The sequence below is a fragment of the Mustela erminea genome, chromosome 19 (genome assembly GCF_009829155.1).
Source record: "Mustela erminea isolate mMusErm1 chromosome 19, mMusErm1.Pri, whole genome shotgun sequence".
In the NCBI taxonomy this organism is placed as follows: domain Eukaryota; kingdom Metazoa; phylum Chordata; class Mammalia; order Carnivora; family Mustelidae; genus Mustela; species Mustela erminea.
In genome coordinates, this window is record NC_045632.1 from 1,048,090 (window position 1) to 1,066,461 (window position 18,372).

At 50.7% G+C, this 18,372-nt stretch overlaps 1 long non-coding RNA gene across 2 annotated transcripts; it reads left to right on the plus strand.

The window, feature by feature from the left end:
* The first annotated feature begins 7,074 nt into the window (after positions 1-7,074).
* On the plus strand, positions 7,075-11,499 carry LOC116579925. Of its 2 annotated transcripts, XR_004281459.1 has the most exons (7): positions 7,075-7,203; positions 7,458-7,629; positions 7,750-7,825; positions 8,839-8,969; positions 10,015-10,116; positions 10,407-10,553; positions 10,933-11,499. It is a non-coding gene; the product is annotated as an uncharacterized LOC116579925 (long non-coding RNA). The 2 variants fall into 2 exon arrangements; XR_004281458.1 differs by having other exon boundaries at positions 7,075-7,629.
* The last annotated feature ends 6,873 nt before the right edge of the window (positions 11,500-18,372 follow it).

The window sequence follows — 18,372 nt, forward strand, 5'->3', positions numbered from 1 at the left end:
TTAAAAAAAAAACAAACAACAACTTGTCCTGATGGGACATTTGTGGCTGATCGTTAATTATTGTTAGGAGTTTTTTTTTTTTTTCCTCTTGGAAGTCTTTTTTTTTTTAAGATTTTATTTATTTATTTGACAGAGAGAGATCACAAGTAGGCAGAAAGGCAGGCAGAGAGAGGGGGAAGCAGGCTCCCCAATGAGCAGAGAGCCCGATGTGGGCCTGGATCCCAGGACCCTGAGATCATGACCTGAGCCAAAGGCAGAGGCTTAACTCGCTGAGCAACCCAGGCGCCCTAATTGTTAGGATTTTTGTTAGTTTTATTAGGAGGGATAATGGTGTTGTGGTCATATGGGGAAATGTTTTTATCACTAGAGATGCACCCTGGAATATTTGGGGATGAAAGAATATAACGTCTCTAATTTACCTTCAAACACTTCAGCCAAAAAGTAGATATTGCTGTTATGAAAATGGTCCTGTGGTTATGTGGAAAGCTGTTCTTGGTTTTTACAGACACTCACTGAAGTAGCTAGAGGTGAATGTCAAGGATGTCTGCATTTACTTTAAAATGCTTTAGGAAAAAATGTAAGGCAGTATCTCAGGGTAACTTCCATGCCATTCTGTCTCCTTTTTCTGTGTATTTGTAAAGGTCCTCATTAAGTTTTTTTTTTTTAAGATTTTATTTATTTGACAGGCAGAGATCACAAGTAGGCAGAGAGGCAGGCGGGGGCGGGGGGAAGCAGTCTCCCCACTCCCCAATGTGGGGCTCGGTCCCAGAACCCTGGGATCAAGACAAGAGCCGAAGGCAGAGGCTTTAACCCACTGAGCCACCCGGGCACTCCCATTAAGTTTTTTAAAAAGTAAAGTAAAATGTAGGGGCGACTGGGTGGCTCAGTCAGTTAGGTGTCTGTCTTGACTTCCACTCAGGTCATGACCTCAGGGTGGTGAGATGGAGCCCCCCATCGGGTTCCACGCTGAGCATGGAGCCTGCTTATGATTCTCTCTCTCCTTTTCCCTTTGCCCACCCATCTCTTCCTCATGTGTGCTCTCTTTCTCTCCCATTCTCTTGAAAAATATAAAGTAAAAAAATGTAAAAGATAAAATTGTCTAGACTCTCCATCTCTGCATGCTTCTGACCCACCAGAGCAATTTAACGCTGGTGAAGTTGCCTGAAACAGTTGTTGGCCCACAAGGAGGGCTCAACAAATTCCTTCAGCATTTACCAAGAACCTACTCTGTACCAGGTACTGGTCCAGGAGGAGCTGGGGACAGCAGGAAACAAAGCAAAGTGCCTGGCCTTGACAATGAAGAGTCAATATGTGTTACTTAGTCTGTGGCTGTCAGGCAGCGATAAGTAAAACAGAGAACAGCAAACCAGGAGGCAGGAAGTACAGGATACAAGTGAGGCATGGTTGGTTTCAGGTGGGATGATGCTGCCCGGCTTCCCTGAGCAGGTGGCATTTGAGCAGAGGCTGAGTGTGGTGAGGGCAGAAGTTGGGTAGATGATCCAGGAAGAGTTCCAGGGATAGACAACTGCCAGTGGGGACAGAGTGGGGGTGTCCTGACAAGCTCTAGGAACAGCAGAGCGACTAGTGTGGCTGGAACAGAATAGGGGAGGGAGAGGATAGTAGGCAATGAGTAAGTAGTAGCTATCTCTACCAGTATAACAATGAGTATAGTATTATTACTTTTACTAATTCACTGAAGCCTTAAGGTAATATGGTAAAGTATTAAAAGTCCCCCCAAAATCCTCCCTTCTAAGAGGTGGCAGAGCCTAGTGATTAAGATATGGGGCTGGCACCAGACTAGAAGGGTTCAGATTCCAGCTACACCCTACTCTGTGGGTTTGGGCAGGATATTTAACCTCTCTGGGCCTCCAGCTCCTTCACAAGTGCCTCTCTCCCAGGGCTGGTGTGCTAGGGACATAAAAAAATGCCCCCAGGGCACGTGCCACCATGCCTGACGTGTGGCATGTGCTCAGCAGAAGGCTCTAACTGCCACCGATCATTGTTGGACGGGCTCTCCAGAGCTTTCTCTCCATGGTGGGTGGGGAGAGAGGTGGAGACATTCTAAGGGTTTGAGGTCAGGGAGGTCATGCCCCTGGATCCAGGACTAGACTACTCCTTGGTCACCCTGGGCCAACAGATATCTTCCCTTGAGAGCCTAGGGTTCTCTCATGTGGAAAGTGGGGCCCCTCTTGCAGGTGGCATGAAGACTGACTGAGGTGGGGAAATACACAGTTGGGGTGTTGGTCCAGAAATACACAGTTGGGGTGTTGCGATCCAGCTTTCTGGCAGGATGACCTTACTGCTCTGAGGTCATCATCTTTTATTATTATCTTTTTTAAATTTATTTAAAGAATGAGGGGAATATTTTGGAGCCCACCCATCCCCACCTCAGACTGCTCTAGTCTCTTGAAATCTGTCTGCTGTTCCCCTCCTGTGTCTGTCTTTTTCTTTGTTTCTCTGTTTGTCTCTCTCAACCCGTGTCTCACTTTCTCTGACTCTGTCACTCTATCTCTCCCTGTCTCTGTCTCTTTTTTCCTGTCTCTTCCCATCTCTTTCTCTGCTTCTCTTTTCTGTCTCTCCATCCCTGTTTTTAATGTCTCTCTAGGCTTGTCTTTCTGTCTGTCTCTGTGACTCGTTCCTTCTGTCTCTCCCTCAGGTGACACACACCTGTGAGGTCCAGTGACGTGGCACGGGAGAGGGCGGGCAGGAGGCTGGGCCCGTGCACAATCCCAGAAAAGCGGCAGGAATGTCTGCTCTTTCCTCCTGGTGACTCACCTGGGCCTCGCCCAGCTCCTACCTGCCTGCTGGGTCCTGAGGGAGGCCCACAGGTTTCGGGGCTTCCCTGGGCTGAGGAGGGGAGAATCTCATGCAGAGTCAGAGAGGGCGAGAGAGTCAGAGAGACAGAAAGGAAGAGGCAGTGAGAGAGGAAGAGGGATGGAGCCAACTGACAAACTGATGCCAGGGCAGTCAGAGAGGGAGAGAGATCTCTCCACCCGAGAAAGGGACAGAGACAGTGAGAAATGGAGGGGGCAGAGACAGAAGCAGAAGGAGCTGGAGAGAATGACCCCCGATGGACCTCAGAGAGAGCAAGTAGAGACGTGGAGAAATTGTGCACCTCCATCCAGGACGGCCTCCTGCCACCTCCCTGAGGAGGGGACCACCTCTGGCCTGGCTATTGGTGGGAGGACGGCTGTGGCCATTTCCTCCCTGGCTCCAGGGGACACTGATGTGACGTTCCCATCTTGGCCTTGGCTGCCTCCCGGATGCAGGGACATCTTCTCTCAGGGCCTCCCTCTGAAAAAAAAAAAAATAAAGAAAGAGGGGGACAAAAGAGGATCCCCTCCCAGGGAGCAAAAGAGCTGGAACCCCTGAACTCCACACCCTCTGCTTCCCCATTTTCCAGGTAGAGAAACTGAGGCCCAAGGAAGAAACTTTATTTTTATTTTTATTTTATTTTTTATTAACAAATTTTTTTTCAACAAGGAAACTTTATTTATTTTTTTTTAAGATTTTATTTATTTATTTGACATAGAGAGAGATCACAAGTAGGCAGAGAGGGAGGGGGAAGCAGGCTCCCTGCTGAGCAGAGAGCCTGATGCGGAGCTTGACCCCAGGACCCTGAGATCATGACATGAGCCAAAGGCAGAGGCTCTAACCCACTGAGCCACCCAGACACCTGCAAAGAGAAAATTTTAAATGAGGCTCCCCTTTATTGAGTGCTTGTGACATGCCCCATGATATTCTGAGTGCCTTCTCTAGATACACTGGTCACCCTCCCAGTACCCTATTTTATAGCTGAGAGAACTGAGGCTTTGGGAAGCATGGTCAGCTGAATACTGGCCCCCAAAGAGCTCCAGGTCCCAAGCCCTGGAAACTGTAGGTGGTACTGTATGTGGAAAAAGGGTTTTTGTGGATGTGCTTTTAAGTCAAGGATCTCAAGACTGGGACAGTATCCTGATGATCTGCATAGACCCTCCATGCAATCCTCAATGTCCTTACAGAGGGAGGCTGGGGACATTTGACTATAGACAGGGGTAGGAAAGCGGGGTCAGAGAGACAAGACGCTTTGCTGCTGGTTTTGAAGGTGGGGGAGGGGGCCAAGAACAGAGGGATTCTGGGAGCCCCGCTCTGGCTGCTGGAAAAGGCAAGGAAACCTTGCTCTCTAGAGGAAGCACTATCCTGCCCACACCTTGATTTTGGTTCCTGAGAATTCACTTGCGATTTCAGATGTCCAATGCTGTAGGAGAATACAATCCTACTAAGCTACTAAGTGAATGCTAATTTGTTACAGTGACCACAGGAACCAATACAGGAGGCTAAGTCCCTTGCCTGTAATGGCCTGTAGGTGCAGAGTCAGGCTTCGAACCCAAACAGTCTGGCATAACTATCACCCTGAGTGTTGCCACTCTAGGGAGACAAGAACCAAGGGCTGGAAGACCCCAGCCTCTTTCCATCCTGTCCTCCACGGGTCCCTCTGGCTTCAGTGGGTGGAGCTGACCTGCGGAGAGGAGGGATCCAGAGGAGAAAAAAAAATCTGTGCAAAGAAGAAAGGTGTTCCCATCTCTGACCCCTTGCAGCTCAAGTTCCACCACTTAGTTGCAGTGTCAGAAATAATCACCGCGGGGCGCCTGGGTGGCTCAGTGGGTTAAGCCGCTGCCTTTGGCTCAGGTCATGATCTCAAGGTCCTGGGATCGAGTCCCGCATCGGGCTCTCTGCTCAGCAGGGAGCCTGCTTCCCTCTCTCTCTCTCTGCCTGCCTCTCCATCTACTTGTGATTTCTCTCTGTCCAATAAATAAATAAAATCTAAAAAAAAGAAATAATCACCGCAATTCAAGAGCTAGTGTTGCTAATATATAAAGAGCTCTGGTTAAGGGTTGAAGGTGTCCTCCTCCACCTTCCCAAACTCCGCCGCCTAACCGAAAAGAAAAAAAAAAAAAGGGCTATGTTGAAATCCTAATTTCTAGTACTCAGAATGTGACCTTACTTGGAAATAGGGCTGCTGCTGATGTCAGTGGTTGGGAGGATGTCACAGTGAGGTAGGATGGGCCCCTGACCCAATGTCTCTAGCATCTTCATAGGAAGATGACCATGTTGGGGGCTCTTGGGTGGCTCAGTCGGTTAAGTATCTGAGGTCAGTTAAGCGTCTGTCTTTGGCTCAGGTCATGATCTGGAGGTTCTGGAATTGAGCCCCGCGTGGGGCTCCCTGCTCAGGGCTGAGCCTGCTTCTCCCTCTCCCTCTGTCCCTCCCCTCAACCCCGCCCCCTGTGTGTGCTCTCTTTCCCTCTCTCTTGTTCTCAAATAAATAAATAAAATCTTTAAAAAAATAATTATAAAAAAGAAAAAAAACAACCATGTGAAAATAGAGACAGGGGAAGGCAGCCATGAGATAGTGAGAGCAGACACCGGAGTTAGGGAGCTGTAAGCCAAAGATGGCCAGTAAAACCACTGGAAACTGGCAAGGGGCAGCCAGGACTCCCCCAACGGGTTTGAGAGACAGAAGTCCTACCTACACCTTGGTTTTGGGTTTTCAGCCTCCAGATGCGAGACAGCGCATTCCTGTTTTAAGCCACCTGGGTCTGTGGCACTTTGTAGCCATGGGAAACCATGTCCAGTGAATCAACAGAAACATTAGCACAGGACAGAAGGGGAAACACGAATGGCTCCTCTAAAAGTCGAACGACAATGCTGTTTGTATTGTTTGCATCAGCTCCGAGCCTCAAGGTTCTGGGCTTTGGCAGACCCAGTTGGTCTCAGATGGCCTCCCTTGTAGGTCCTGGCCGGGCTGGCTGGGAGGCCCCGGGCCTCCGTCTGCGTGATCCTCCAGGCTGCAGGAGGCAAGCTCATTCCCACTGTGACAGAGGGGTCGCAGCGGCAAGGCAGGGACCGCAGAAGCCGCAAGTCCTCTTGCACCAAGACTCCCAACTCACGCAACATCGCTCCTTCGGTCTTCTCTGGTCAAAGCGAGCTCCAAGCCTGGCTCAGAGTCAAGGAGGTGGGAACAGACTCCTCTCTCCTCTTTTTAAAGATTTTATTTAACTACCTTAGAGAGAAAGAATGAGAGAGAGAGCACGAGAGAGGGAGGGTGAGAGGGAGAAACAGACTCCCCACTGAGCAGGGAGCCCCACACGAGACTCGATCCCAGGACTCCAGGACGATGACCTGAGCTGAAGGCCGATGCTCAGCCGATCGAGCCACCCAGGCATCCCTCAGACTCCACCCAGGCATCCCTCAGACTCCATCTCTTGATGGCGGGAGCTAGGCAGAGTTCACGGCCACTGGCATCTTGCCACGTGCCTTTCACCTAGAAGCTGGCAAAACTAGGACAGCTGGATGACACCCAGAGCTGGTGAATGGGTGGGGAAGCAGACACTCCCTTACGTGGCCGGTGGGAGTGTGAGCCGGGACCGTCCCAGGAAGGGTGATTCTGCAGTTGCTATCAAACATGACACACGTAGAAAAACCTCTGACATCGTAAAACCACTTACCCCTTGCGGGAACTTGGAACACGGCTCAAGTGACACGGGCGAGAAGTTCTTCATTGCGACACCGTCTGTAACACCCGGCGATGGGAAAATACAGAACTGCGGAAGGATACGTTTATCTACCGGGGGAGGAGGGGAGAGGAAACTGTAACTCGGGTCACATTATTTCCGAGTGGAGGGTTTTAGGGGCCGAACAGCGCTTCACTGTGCGCGGGAGGGGATGTGTGGCTTCGAGGGCGTGTGTAGACCCATGCGCCTGTACGTGCGTGACATAACCCCCCACCCGTGCGCCTGTACGTGCGTGACGTAAGCCCTCCCGTGCGCCGTACGTGCGTGACGTAAGCCCTCCCGTGCGCTTGTACCGGCGTGACGTAACCCCTCCCGTGCGCCTGTATGTGCGTGACGTAACCCCTCCCGTGCGCCTGTACGTGCGTGATGTAACCCCTCCCGTGCACCTGTACGGGCATGGCGTAACCGCACCCGTGTGCCTGTATGTGCGTGACGTAACCGCTCCTACGGTCCCTGGCCTTCAGGTTTCTGGCGAAGGGCAAGGACGCGTGCTTTGCTTACGTTTCTACCCCTTCCCAGGCTTCACCTCGCTTCTGTGTGGGCCTCCAGCCTGTTTGCCCAGCGGTGTTATCAGCTGACCTTGAGGACACAGGCTTCTGGTCACGGAGAACCAAGAGCCGCTCCCTGACTCCAGACTCCGGACTCCAGACCGGTGGACTTACCTGTTTCCTCTTCCTCCCTCTTCTCCTGGACCAAAGGGCTTTGGGTCCACCCGGGAAGGTGGTGGGCCTCCTCCCTAAACTTCTCCCTACCAGAGCACCCCACGGCAAAGGCCATCCTCAGGATCCCCCCCTCCTTTAGGCGAAAGCTCCTTGGTTGTACCTGCTGATTGAGGGCTCCTCCCCTGGTGTCTGGGCAACCGGACAGGCCTGGACTGACCTTGGACAGGTCCTTTCTCTCGTTTAGGGTCACTCCTCCGAGCCAAGGGGGAGGCCAGTGCCAGCTTTGCCCGGTGCCCTGCTGAGGGATGGTGAGAGCAGCTATCGTCCTCAGCATTCTGCATACATTGACCCATTTAATCCTTTGACATAGGTCCTCCTACTTTACGTGTTGGACAAAGGAGGACATTGGGGCTCTGGTAGGTGACATGATTTGCCCAAGGCCACTGAGCTTGAAGTGGGCAGAACTGGAACTTGAACCCAGGCCATCTAGCACTAACGTGCTCATCTTCTTCTGGGTGGGCGTGTGGTTTCCTTAGAGCCTGAGTGTCACGATCATGAATCCTCCCAACACACGTAGCCGCGGCAGATCCAGCATTGGCGGTAGACCCCGAGGTATGCCAGTTTAGTGGTCCGTCACACTGAGGACCAAAACAAGGGAAGGGGTATCCTTAGAGTTACACCTCCAAGGAGAGGCAAGTGGGGAGTCAAAGCAGTGAAGGGGTCACTCTGATGGAGATCAAGTCCTGGGGCCCCTCATGGGGTGCTTGAGATCAACCTCATTCCCACTGAACAGATGAGCAAATCAAGGCTGCCCAGTCTGAGGCAGGGACAGGAGAGGAATGCAGGCCTCCTCTGTCTGGGGCAGGCCATTTTCCAGGTAAGGGTAGGGGGCTGTCTTCCTTCTTCCTTCGAGGTGAAGCCAGGCAGTCAAGTTTGAGAGGCCTGGGTTCACATCCTGGTTATGCCAACTGTCCTCACTTTGTGGCTTTGGAGTTGGGCCTTCCTGACTCTGAGACTTGGTTTCCTTCCCTATACAACTGGGGGGTGGTGGGGGGAAGTTCAGGGCTCATTTCAACTGTACCAGCTGTTAAAATACTGAAATACCTCCAGATCTGGTTGGTAAAAATCTGTTATCCTGAGACCCTGAATGCCCCCCCCGCCTTGGCCTATCTGGGCCCTCCTGTGGACACCCCCATGTTCCAGCAACTCAAAATTAAACGCCAGGTCAGTAGAGACCACCAGGCCACCGCTCCAGCAGTTGGCCAAAGCTGTTACTGCCACAGCCTGTTCTGACAGACAGCTAATATTTGGGAATACTGTCTTGCTTCTGGGAAGAAGGGTAACTGCTTGTAGGACTGTGGTAAGAATTCAGTGGGTTAACATCTCTCTGGAATGACCAGGAATGACTCTCTGAATGACTTGTTAATAATAGGAATAACAATAACAGCACGCCCATCTGTCTTTGACCTCAGGAGCAGCTCAGTCTTCTCCCGTGTGCCTCTCAGGACTCAGTTTCCCCATCCCCATGCTCCCTAAGTCCCTGCCCCCGGCCCAAGTGTCCCAGGGGCTAGGAGGGCAGGTGGGGCCACTATCTCCCTAGGCTGTTTGCTCTCTCTGTCTCCCAGGGCTGCTACCCTAGCCAGAGCCCTTGAATAAAAGGCCAGGTTACCTGTGTCCTGCTTCCTCCCTCCGGCCGGGGTCATGCTTCCACTCCTCACTGCTCTGGCGCTCTGGGGGACGCTGGCCACCCCAGCAGGTAGGCACGTTGTGTGTGGTCCCTGAGAGCAAATGAGAGCCATGAGAGACAGTCCAGGTTCACATGCGTGAATCTAGCTTCAGAGTCTGAGGTTCAGCCCCCTCCCCCCTTGGCTTTTTGTCTAGCAGAGGCAGCTGAACTGGGCTTGAGACCATGGTTTGGGAGTCAGGCTACCAGGGTTCAAATCTTGGCTCCGCTGCTTCTTCACTGTGTGACCTTAAGCAAGTCAAGGAACATCTCTGTGCTTCTATTTTCCCATCTGTGAAATAAGGGTGATGATCCCCCTGCCTCAAAGCACTGTTGGGGAGGGGAAAAAAAAGCTACTGAGGGCATCCATGGAATTAGTGTGTTTGAAGAGCTTTTTTAAGAGCTTAGAATAGTATCAGGCCATACATAGCCCTGTCCAAAGGGACTCTTACTACGAGCGGAGAGCAGTTACCGTTCCTTACTTTGCCTAGCTGCCTCCCACTTTGGTTCTAGTTCTGCCTCCATTGGCCCAGGCTGGGGATCAAGTGGCCTGGCACTTAGCCAGGATCTCACTACGTGACCTTGAGGGAGACTCTGAGCCCATCTGCTTTCAGTTTCCTGGTCGTATTTTCATCCGTAAGCGGCAGGTGTATGAGATGAGGTTCGCTGTTTTCAAATCACGCATCTTCGAGCCTCGAGGTTTCTCGGAAGAGCCCTTACATGCCTCTCTGCAGGTCAACAAGAAGGCTGGCCGGTCGGACGCAGTTCCTCCCAGCTTAGCCCAATAGGCACATTCCATTTTTATACGTTCAACTCCGGGCTTGTGAGGGAGATCCCCTGGTGAGAAGTGGTAGATAGGCTGGGATCACCCCCCCATCCCCTCCCCCACTCCAGCTTAGAGATGCTGATCCCTGGCTCTGAACTTTGCCCATGTGGAACAAAGGTCACACACTTCTGGGGCTCCCACCCAAGCCCTTAGTCCTAGTCTTGAAAATTGTGTGTGTGTGTGTGTCTCTCTCTCTCTCTCTCTCTCTCTCTCCTTAAACCACAGGCTCTGATCATACCTCTCTCCCCACAGGGACGTCCAAGGCATGTCCAGCTTGCTCTCTGCTGGGAAACTGTACCGAGAGAACCTGTCCTGCTGCCAAGGAAGCCTGCTTGTTCAGCCAGATGCAGCTGGGTGGGGGTGTCAGATGGGGACTGGGTGGAGGACCAACAAAGTGGGTGGGCAGGGGTTGGGGCAGGGGAGGCATGGAAGAACCACCCTGGGACTAGAGGTTGCAGGAATTGCCTCATAGCTCAGTTTGGGGCCACTGGGGTGGGGCTGGGGCTGCGGGGCTCCAGCTGCGGGGGCTTCCATGCCAGCTGAGGTCCCTGATCGACCTCTGGGGACTGCCACAGATGGGTCTGTGGTCCGGGGTCGGGAGAGGCAAGAATCTCTAATCTCTCCGCCTCAATGTCGACCCCCAGAAAATGGGACTGTCATCAAGAATGGGTCATGTGTCATCCCTGGGGAATGCCGAGAAGGTGTCTACTCCCTGACCTATGGCCCCTACTGGAGTCTCTGGGTCAGCACAGCGTGTTGTGAGATCACCTGCAAAGGGGCCACACGACAAGGTTTGTTGGCAGGCCTTGGGAGGCACACCCCCAGGTAGAGTGTTGTGGGAACTTGGCCTCAGTTTCCAGCTCTGCCTGGCTGACCAGGGCAAGGAGAACCTCAGTATTCTCAGCTGGAAAATGGGTATGACTTGAGCTTTTCAGGGGGTGCCTCCCAGCACAAGGCTAGCTGGTAGCAGGCACTGGAGAAATTATAGTGGTACTCACTGAGTTACTGGGAGGCTAGAGAGGAACCCCAAAGTTTTGTTTCTCCTTGGGAGAGGAGCTCCCCCGAGGGCTAGCCAAATGGAACAAGCAATGTAGGACTGGCAGCAGGCCCAGTCTAGGGTAGGCCAGCGAGGCCCCAGGGTGCAAAATTTAAGGAGGCATTCACTTTCAGGCGCTGACTCTGCACTTGCATGACCTTGAGAGGGAGCGGCTCCTTGCTGGCCTCACTCCAGACCCAGCCCTGAGTGGCGATAAAGATCACTTTTTGCTGCTTGGTTATTTGTCCAAAGAAAGAATTTGTATTTGGCAGGTGTAGCAACAGGGGGAGACCCGAGACAGCTCCACACTCGGGGCTCCTGGCCGTCCTTTCAGCCAACCGGGATTTCCCTCCTCCTAAAAACTGTGCTGCTCATTAAATAAAACCACCAGTTCCAAGCTGAGAGGTTGGCATGCTGGGGGGTGTAGAAAATGCCGGTTATGATTGTAACTTCGTTAGACGAAATTTCTACGTATAAAGAAAGATCAAAGGGACTATCTCGGAATACCCTGATGGAGAGTCTAGAGCAGCCACTGCCCAGGAGAAATGCAACATGTGCCATAGTTGTGGGGAAAGGTTTTCTGGTAGCCACGTTACAAAGTACGAAGAAACAGGTGAAATTAACTTTAATAATGTATTTTATTTACGGTAATATGGCTAAAACATTCTTTTGACCTGTATGTAATCAATATAAAATTAAGAACGAGATATTTTATTGTTTCAAACTAAGCCTCTGAAATCTCGGGTATATTTTATGCTCGCAGCACATTCCGAAGGGAACCCACCACATGTCTCTTTCTTTTCTTTTCTCTTTTTAAAGATTTGTTTATTTGAGAGAACGAGAACACAGGGGCAGAGGGAGAGGGAGATAGAGAGTCTCCAGCAGACTCCCTCTTGAGTGCAGAGTCCCACGCAGGGCTCGGTCCCATGACCCCGAGATCATGACCTGACCTGAAGTTGAGAGACGCTTCATTGACTGAGCCACCCAGGTGCCCCTCTTTAGTCAACTTTTCTGTTTGCCAATATTACCATATAAACCCACATGAAAATGATTGGTGGCTTAGTTTTGACTACGGAGAAATATGCTTAAGCAGTTTTCTCTTAAACATTTCAGATATCTAAGAAAGTTCTGGAATTGATCAGGTGGTGGAGAGCCTACAGGCCACAGCCCTGCTCTTTGGCGGAACACCACAATGTCTTAAAACCTAAAATAACATGATCGCTTTTTCATGGCTTTTGGAATTCAGTGTGTTCAAGGGAGGGCTTTTTTTTTTTTTTTAAAGATTTTATTTATTTATTTGACAGAGAGATAGCGAGAGCAGGAACACAAGCAGGGGCAGTGGGAGATGGAGAAGCAGGCTTCCCATTGAGCAGGGAGCCCAATGCGGGGCTTGATCCCAGGACCCTGGGATCATGACCTGAGCTGACGGCAGATGCCTAATGACTGAGCCACCCAGGCACCCCTAAGGGAGGGCTTTTGTCATTGTGGTCAGTGCTGTGTCTCCAGAACAGGGCCTGGCACACAGTAGGTGCTCAATAAATGTTTGTGGAATGAATAAAAGAACCTACAGGATCCAGCCCGAAGGTTCATTTAGGACAAATGACCAGTGTGGGGCAGCCACACCTTCACCTCTGTTTGCTGAGACTATGTCTTCGGGGGTGGAAGGAAGTGACTGAGACCAGACTGGTCCGAATTTGGAGGAAAATGCTCTGGACTGTGGTGGGGGTGGTGATGAGAACAGAGGGCTGTGGGGTTGGGGGGGGATGTTTCTTAGCCTTCATCCCACCCTGACCACATTCACCCCCACCAGATGTGGCGCCTGAGGCCCCGCTCAATGGAGTGAAATGTCACTACTGTTTCGGGGATGAGTCAGCCTCATGCGAGTCTCGTTTGGTCATGAACTGCACCGGTGATCAGACCATGTGTGTCACCCTCAATGGGACATGGAATGGAGGTAAGGGTTCCTTCCCTTCAGGAGATACCTGGGGAGGCAGGCCTCCCTCCCACCTGCATGAATTAGAGGAATAAGTGTTAAGTTCCATTTGCACATGCATTCTGGTTACCTACTGCTGTTTCACAAATCACTCAGAAATGTAGCAACTTAAAATAATGGTCACTGTTTTATTTACTCTTCCAGTTTCTGTGGGGTGGGAATTGTGGAAGAGCTCAGCTGGATAGTTCTGAGGGTCTTATGGGATCCCAGGCAGAGGGTGGCCGGAGCTGGAACGCAGGGCCCAGAGCAACTAGGGGCTCGCTGAGCATCTCACACCTGTAGACTCTGGGCCTTTCCAGTGTGCTTTCTCCGCACTGGGTAGACTGGGCTTCCCCACATCATGGCTGCCGCCACCTTACAGGGTGACTGATGACTTTAAGCACTAGCATTCCAGCAAACAAAGGGTGTGGTCTTTTGTGACCTAGCCTCGGAAGCACCATAATGTCATTTTACAGTGGTTGACACTGCCACAGAAGTCCATCTGGTTTCAAGGGGAGGAAGTGTAGACCCTCACCTCTTCGTGTACCAAAGAGTTTGCAGGTGTGTTTTAAAATCACCATTATGTGTTTGCAAATGGTTGGAACAGATGCTGTTTGAGTGAAAGGCTTGAACTAGGACCACACTGACCAGAGGAGAGACTATTAAACCAACAAAGTGAAAGGGAGAAGTCTGGGGTTCTGCTTCTGGGAGAGTGGATCCCCTGCAGGGTCTTCCTGCTACAAACAGTGGCATACAGGGAAGGGGTGAGGTTGGGGGTGGGGAGACATAGGTGGTGGGAGTAGTCTGCTGTGGGGGAGAAGTATTTTACCACTGCCGTGATATGCTGAAAAATGCTGGAATATGGTGATTAAAAGAAGATTGACATTTAGTCATTATTATTTTTTAAAATTTTTATTTATTTGACAGAGCAAGAGAGGGAACACAAGAAGGGGGAGTGGGAGAAGGACAAGCAGGCTTCCTGCTAAGCAGGGAGCCTGATGTAGGACTTGATCCCAGGACCCTGGGATCATGACCTGATCCAAAGGCAGATGCTTAATGACTGAGTCACCCAGGTGCCCCTATTATTATTATTATTAAAGTAAGCTCTACGCCCAATGGGGGACTTAAACTCAGGACCCGAAGATCAAGAGTCCTATGCTGTACTGCCTGAACTAGCCAGATTTAGCCACTAGTCAGATTTATTGTTGTTTTTAACTGCTTCACAGAGAGTACACCTCCTTAGAGCCTGTTCCCATTCCTGTCCCCCTTGGTAAGCCACTGTTTACAGATGAAGTAGGTGTTATACAAAAATATTTTTCCATGCATTTGGGGGCATATAGGAAGTTAGGGGAATTTCTAAGTGTTCCCAAACAAGGTAAAAATATGAGCAGAAATCAGAACAAGAACAGTAAGCAAACACAAAAAGCACAGTAGCCCTGGGAATAAATGCTGGTCACATGCTACTTTGGGTGACTAGGTCTGGGCTCCACGGCGTGGCTGGGGAGCTGACTCTTAGAGTCCCGCCTAAGCCAGGGACCTTGGAAGGTGACTGAAATGATCCCTGGTTGGTGGTACCATTTAGTTCACAGTATAAACAAAGACAAATCCTTTCAAGTGAAAAGCCCCTGGGAGCACCCACCCCCAAGATCAACATCAACCAAATATGAGCTCACAAGTCAGAGCTCTTGAAATGCACAAGGGAACAAGTCACCATGAGTGAGACCAGAAGCAACAAACAAGAGATGTGGACTCAGAAGGAGGTCAGCTCTTGTAATTATCAGATGCAGAACATAACTATATGCGACATATTTGAAGGAATAAAATTAGAATCGCAAAAATGAGCTGACATCAAGAGATTTTAAGAAATGACCAGGCATGGGATGCCTGGGGGGCTCAGTCCGTTAAGCACCTGCCTTCAGCTCAGGTCACGATCCCAGGGTCCTGGGATCGAGTCCCACACTGGGCTCCTTGCTCAGCGGGGAGCCTGCTTCTCCCTCTGCCTGTTGCTCCCCCTGCTTATGCTCTCTCTCTCGGACAAATAAATAAAATCCTGAAAAAAAAATGACTAGGCAGATTTGGAAACAAATCATACAGAACTATCGAGACAGATGGGAATTTTCAAAGAAAGTCTGAAAATCAAGGTGGGAAGGCTCTGGTTCTGAGTCTCCCCTTGCAACTTCCCCCCGTTTCTGCAGGAGTCCCCAAATCTTGAAGGGCTGTGCTACCCCAAATGTGTGCCACCTACAAGTGAATACGACGCTGGGCCCGGAAGCATCTGGATTTCATCTCACCAGCAAGCCTGAATGCGACTGTGTGGCCACTCCCACCCCACCAGGTGCCTTGAACCCTAAATTCCTCCGTTTCTACCTTCTCTGCCCTTTCCAATCCTGTGTGTTTCCAGCGAATCCACCTGCCCTCCCAACCAATATGCCCTCAGAAAGCACAGTTACTCATATACAGCGTGCCTGAATGCACGGTTGCACAAACACACACACTACTTAGCACATCTAGAAGCAGAAAATCATGCTGGCACATCCACACACCCACAGACATCTACATCTATGTCCCGCTGCCCAAAACATACCGACAGAGAAGCACACGTTTCTAAACATGAGCATCCTGTCATGTAAGTGAGATTAGAGGCACAACTCTGTTTAAACAAGAAATCTTGTGGTCTTTTTTCTTTCCTTCACTTCCTTGTTTGTGAGAGAAGACAGATTTGCCAACCATCTTTACTTGGCTTAGCAAAGAACATGGACAGTTAGTTTTGTCTTCCAGAAAAGAGAGATGCTAATTGAGATTGTGTTTACCAGGGCAACAGTTTTTTAAGTGAGACAACTCAGCAGAATCAACAGACGTTTCAGAGGCAAGAAAGGCAATTTTCGAAGCCGGAGAGAGCAGCATTCCCTCAGCTCTGGGGTTGTGGGAGCCTCTTTTGTTAAAAACCGCACCGCGAAGTCAGATCTGCGATGCAGAGGAGAATCCCTTCTCCCCTTGGCTTCCTCTGATTACCAGCTGTTGGAGTTTTGCTTTTAAAAAGTAAACAGTGGGTTAAATTAATGATTACAATGAAGAGGGAAAAAAAAACAACCAGTGGACCCAGGAGCTCAAAATTTACACTATGACAAGAGAAAGGACAAAACAGGGTAACTAACAACCAGAAGACAGGACATGGAATTTTTCCATATATGGTCCCTATGGGCTTGCAACACAGCCAGGCGGGGACTCTCTGTTGTCGGGTCCATGCACACAGACAGGTACAAGCACACAAACATATAAAAGTACAAAATATACACAGACATGCTGAAACACTGTAGCAACATCTGTGGAGACATTTGCATCTGTACTCCGACATCTGTATCCAAGCACCCTAAACCTCGCCGGGAACCCAGACACAGCCAGATGCAGAAACACATTCAGACCCCCCAAAACCAGCCTTACGTATATCCCCGTAAAGAGGTGCTCTGTTCACACAGGGAGGCACCCAGACTCCTCACACAGAGGCCCACAGAGCCGCAAGTGAACATCCCCACCCTGCCGCAGACAGTTCCAGAACACACAAGAGACACACAATCACGTGTGCACTCAGGGAAGCGGGCGTGTGTGCTTGTGTGTGCAAACTGCCTTATAACAGATGCGTACACACGCAGCACATTTATATCCATGTGTCCAGAATGTACACACACACATGCACACGCGCACACACACACGTCATTCTCCAGTGGGCTTATCTTCCTCTCTCCCCAGGTCCCCCTGCAGCTGCGACTCTGACCAAGGATGAGGTCACCACCTGTTTCACCTGCTTGAGCCTCAATAGTTGTGAAACTCTCCTCTGCCCAGCGGACAGACAGTACTGCCTTCAGACTGCGGGCATCCTGAGTGAGTGTCCCTGGAGACGGGCTTGGCAGCAGGGCCCAAGGCACACCAAGACCTCTCATTGCCTCCCACTCCCCACCCCCCCAGACTCCCACCCTGCCCAGTGTTTGCTGCCCTGACTCCAGCCACAGACCTGACTCCAGCCACAGAGGCCAGTGGCAGGGGAGCCTGTGAGTTTAAAATCTGACCAGCACTGCTGTTGTTGTTTATGACTGAAGAACAAATCAGCCCAAGACCTAGAGGCCTAACCAGTTACAAAAGAACTAATCCCATACCATATGACTCCTCTTATCTGAGAAGCCTAGGGTAGTCAAAGTAACAGAATGGTGGGAGTTTCCATTTTATAAAATGAGAAATTTCGGGAGATGTGTTGCATAACAATGTAAATACAGTTAACACTTAAAAAGGCCTAAGAGGATAAATTTTATTCTGTGTGGGGGTGGGGTTTTTTGGTGGGAGGGCCACAATGAAAAAAAAAAAAAAAACCTTGTGGCTCAAAAAACCGATTTATTGTTCTCCCTGTTCTGTGGGTTGATGAGGTTCAGCATTCCGCTGAGAACCTGAGTGGAGCTGGAACGCTCAGTCCAGCCTCTCACCTTGCGGGGTCTCTGTGCCTGTGGTTGGTCATCGGTCAGTAGCCTCGCTGAGCTGCCTTAGAGTGTGGTGGCTGGTTCCAAGAAGGAAGAGGTGGGAAGCATGGGCTTCTTAAGAGAGAAGCCTAGAACTGGCCCCATGTCATTCTGGCCGCAGTCTCTTGATGAGAGCAAGTCACAAGGCTGGCTCAGATCTGAGGGGTGAGGAAACAGATCCCACTTCTTGGTGGGGGAGTGAGTGGTAGGGTAAGATACAGAAAAGCATGGGGCATGGGAGATACGGTTGCAGCTATCTTGGTATTTAGGAAAACATTCTGGGCAAGGAGGCCCCTGTCGGTCTGCCCCATAAAGAAAAAAACTGGACTCTTCTGTAAACGGGAAGGGGGCGTTGAACTGGAAACTGGCTCTTCTCTGTCTTCTAGCAACATGAGTCGGCGTAGTAGGGAGAGTGTACCAGGCTCAGTGGTGGGCATTTCTGGGATCCTTCAGAAATTTCTGGCTGAGCCCTTGAGGTACTCTTAGATAGGTCAAGAGACATCACAGGTACAAAGCCACCCTGTTTGTTGGATCCCTGGCAGGAGAAGACAGAGGAAGGTGTTTTGTGTCTTGATGAACAGTGATAGGCTTCAAGCGTTTTAGGGGGAATCTTAAGCAAAGTGAGAGGGTTTTGGGGGGTTTCTAGTTAGGGGCTGGCTCACGATCACCTTTCCTCACCTGTGGATTGACTTCCACATCTCTCCAGCCTCAAGGAAAGGTGACTCTGTTGTCTGGAGAAGTGGTTCCTGCGTGGCCTCCAAGGACTGCAAATTTGGCAGCTCTGTCTCTGCCTTCACCTACAGTGTTGACTTTGGCTTCTGGATCAACTCCACCTGTTGCCAAGGCAACTGCCAAGAACTCACTCCTCTCGGTACGCCGTCACCAGAAAGCCGTCACGAGTGGCCAAGGGTGGTGGTGGGGTGATTTTGGAGGAGATTTTGCCCCGAGTTGAGGAAGGCAGGCTGGCAGGAGCATCCCCATTCCCCAGCCAGGCTGCCTGAAGGCACCCTGACCCCAGCTATGTGGAAAATCCCAAGAAGGTCCTCCCCCTGTGGGAGAGTCTGTGAGTACAAGGAGGCCCTGGAGGTTCTGAGAGT